Below are 4,265 nucleotides of genomic sequence, written 5' to 3' on the forward strand. Positions count from 1 at the left end.
AACTTTCTTACCTGACTCATTGATAGTATCAATCTGACTGACCTGGCTTTTAGACTCAGTTCCAGAACCAGAAACTACCTCTAACTCTTTTGCAGCAAGAACTTTGTCTGCCATCTTTTTCAAGTTTTCAGCAGTAAACTCTTGTGATGTATCAATAATCCCATCATCAATTTTCTTTGATTGCGGCTTCTTCTCTGCTTCTTTTTCTTTTTCTTCTTTCTCTTCTAGTTTCTCTTCTCCACCTCCCCACCATTCTCTCTGTCTGGCTTCTTCTTCTTCTTCAGCAAATTGCTGGATGAGAGCATCAACACTAATGGAATATGGATTAACTGCAATGTTTCCTTGTGGATCAAGGTAACATTCTCTGTCGGCATCCCATCTCTTTGCTTTTTTAGCTTCTTTGAATGTGTTATAGATTCTGCTCATCCTGGTTTGGGCTTTCATCCTTCTGTTGACAATTTTTTCTTCTTCTGTTCTGTTGTCTTTAAAAGGAACAATCTTTGCTACAAACGCATATCCCACTACATCCTCTTCTGGTAGCAGTTCGCTCTAGTAAAACCTTCGTCATCATGAATCACAGCAAGAGCTTTTGATTTTTCTTTGGGGGTATCTTCTAGCTGCTTCATTCTGGGCGGTTCTGATTTATTCTGATGATAGATTGCTCTTTTGTAGTAATCTTCATGAAATGGATTTGCAGTATCATCAACAGGTGCATTTCGACATTCTCGTTTGAAATGTCCCTTTTGTTTACACCTGAAGCACGTGACTTTTGATTTATTAAAGCCAAGTTTTGTGGACGGCCCACCGATTGAATGTCTGCCAGTAATCTCCATGAATCTTTGGGCTCTTCGGACTGCACTAGCCATGCACCATCTGATATCGATCAACTCCATTTCTTCTGGGTCGATCTGATCATAGTCCTCCTTGGTGAGGTTAGTGTTTCCAATTTTTCCCGCCACAAGACTCTCGTATGATTCTATCACAGAGGCTAAGAACACCATTTGCTGCTTTGCGGATTCTTCACTGAAATTTTGAGCATTCTTCAGATCCACAGCAATATTGCATTGAAACGGATTCTTTGGAACTGATTGTTGTCGATTTGAAGTATTAGAAGATGATCCTTGACTTGGTGCATTAGATGATAATCTTCCATGAAAACCACTATTTGAGCTTTCTTGATTTGTCGTGTTAGAGCTTTCTGCTGAAAAGGCTGTCTTAGGGGACACGGTCTTCGGGATCATACTTCCTCGATAAATACAGCTCTACATTCTGCTGGTATGAGGAATGATTGACTTTGCTTGATTTCTTGATTTCCAGCTCATGACTCTCCAGTCTTTCAATCAACAGATCAACCGTCAGATCCTGCGACTTTATCATGTTCTTCAACATCAAAGCAAAGTATTGCCAGTCTTTATCATCCGGCAGCGAGTCAAACAGCTTGTCAACTAATTCTTCTCGAGTATATATGACTCCGTGTCTTGCCAGCTCCAACTTCAAATGCCCAAATCTCTCGATCATCTTAGAAACAGACTCGTTTTTTAAACATCCAAACAAATCAAACTCTTTTCTTAATAACTTCATTTTGTTTTTGACTATCTCAGCACTACCCACACATTTCATTCTCAACTTTTCCCATAGATCTTTTGCATTTGTGTATTTAATCAACGAAATTATGTCATCTCTCACAGACTGATGAATCAATGCAATGCACTTTTGTTCAGCAACAAAATTTTCTATATCTTCAGTTTCTGTCAGATTTTCACAATCTAGTCTTCCATTATTGAAACCATTCTTTAAACTTTTAGAGCTTGGATACGCAAACGCTTTTAGCCACTCATCAAACCTTTTAGCCCATCTATTATATTCTTCAATCGCCATCAATTTTGGAGGTTTGTTATATGTACCATATGCACTCTCCACACTTAAGGCATCGGACAGAGTTTTCTTCGCACTCGGAGTATTTTCATTTATGTTGTTTGCACTATCATCTCCGGAGTTTCCCGTGAAAGCAAACATGTCACTGAAAGGATTCATAAATTCATCCATCTTTAAGTACCTGAAACAATTATCAAACACTTCGACAAATTTTAGTGATTTTCAAAAGTTTCACACAAGTGCACTTGGATCGAATGACTGTTCGATCGAATGGCACACAACTGATTACACTTAATCGGATAGCTGTTCGATCGGTCAGCTGTTCGATTGGATGACAATTAGATGTATATAAAAGCAATCAATTACCGTCCGATCGGTCGTCTGTCCGATCGGCTAGAAATATGACGTAAGCAAATGATAACAACTAACAACAATGTTGTCCGATCGGTCAACTGTCCGATCGGCTAACACTGATGATGTCAGCAACACCATTTGTGAACAATCTAATTCAAGTTGTTCGTACAGTCGTCCGAACGAATTGATGATGTCAGCAAGTCTAAGAATGCTAGGTCGTCCGAACGGCTGACATCAGCAACCAAGAACAGTTTTCCATAGTTTTTGATGAATTTGAACAAGTTTTTGAACGAATTTTGTTATGAAAACTTGAAGGATTTTACTCCTACTGACTGCGAATCGATCTATAACAGATTTATCAAATTTTAACCGTAAAATCACTTCCAATTTTAAGTTTTTCTGATTTTATTGTGACAAATTGAGAAACAATGCTAGAAATGAGTAGAAAGTAGAAGAATATGTCAAATTTCCGGTGAAATTTGACTCGGAATGGCAAGAAAAGCAAATTTCCGGTGAAATTTGGCTTTTTATCGGTAGAAGAAGCTCGAATTCCGGTGAATTCGTTGTCGTAGATCTCGATTCAGCTCCCTGAGTGCTCTGATGCCACTTGTTGGTCCATTGGATAGGATCTGTTTGTCGGAAACTTAGATGAATCGACTTTGACTAATGTGCGGAATCCATTTGATCAAACCACAGATATACGACAAAGTATTCAACTCTATAATGCTGTCTGATCTTTCTATTCAATAGATATGAAAGTACAAAAGTGCCTCTGAAAGTCAGACTGACATGAGTTCACCACAGAGTCAAAAGTTGCAAAAGTTACAAATGACCTGATCGGACAGGTATTTATAGGCAGAGTCAGGATGAAGGAGTGATGTCCGATCGGCTAGCATGTGATGCTGTCCGATCGGCTGACATTGCTGACCGATCGGACGCCTGTCCGATCGGCTGGGCTGTCCGATCGGACGATTGTCCGATCGGCTGACATAGTCATCAAAAGTCAGCACTATATACAATAACGCGCCACATCCTGACCTGCTAATCTAATTAACATACATACAAACATAAATTGTTCACAAACATACAAAATATGACTACATGCTGACGGAAGCTATAGACGTTTACACTAACAGTTTTGGTTACGGTTTTCAAAAGAAACCAAACCATAACAGTAACTTCAAAAAGAATGGTTTAGGGTTCATTCCCCTAGAAAATCATAAAAATGAGAAAAATTATAAACCAAAAACAAAATTTGTTTCAGGAACAAGTTCAGAAGAAGAATAGAAAAAACCATTCTGGAGACAGACAAACAAAGAGTTTCTTGCAGAAAAGAAAAAGAATGATTTGAGAAAATCTGTACCAAGATTTGACAGAAGAACATGTTTCAAATGTCAAGAAGTTGGACATATAGCTTGGAATTGTCCAAAATCCAACAACACAAAACAGGGAGTTACTTTTAACTCAAAATTGAGAGAAAAATGTGTTGATGAAAAGAAACAACCAACTGAGAAATTTAAGGTGTTTGAAAATTCGAATTTCAAAACTGATGAAATATCAAAACGATTTTAGAAACGAAAAGTTGACTTAAACAAACAAAAATGGGTTGTTAAAAGTTCAAATGAAATTTCTAGCGATGAATCTGATTCCATAAAATCAGAGGAGCTATCAGTTGAGAAGAATTCCGTTCCAGAAATGAACGAAGAAAACTTTCCAAAATTGTCAAAAGAAATCTGAAGTTGAAAGTTGGAAAGGTTGAGATTTCAGATCAATTCTTTGTTGGTAAGAAAGAATTTGATGCTGAAAAGGTGTTTAATGGAAAAGTTAAACATATTTTCGGAAAGATGGTTGATGGGAGGGTTAAAGGTGCCAAGAATATTATCAATCGAAAAGATGGTGGGATAAATGTGAGTCAAAATCACCCAAGGCTGGTCAGGCTTAGGTGACAGCTTTTTCTACTTAAAATCCTGACTTGCCGGAGCTCCCAAGTTGGTAATTGTGGAGCATGAATCATCATCATTCTTGAAAATGTTTGT

The sequence above is a fragment of the Helianthus annuus genome, chromosome 9, assembly GCF_002127325.2.
Source record: "Helianthus annuus cultivar XRQ/B chromosome 9, HanXRQr2.0-SUNRISE, whole genome shotgun sequence".
NCBI classification, from domain to species: Eukaryota; Viridiplantae; Streptophyta; class Magnoliopsida; order Asterales; family Asteraceae; genus Helianthus; species Helianthus annuus.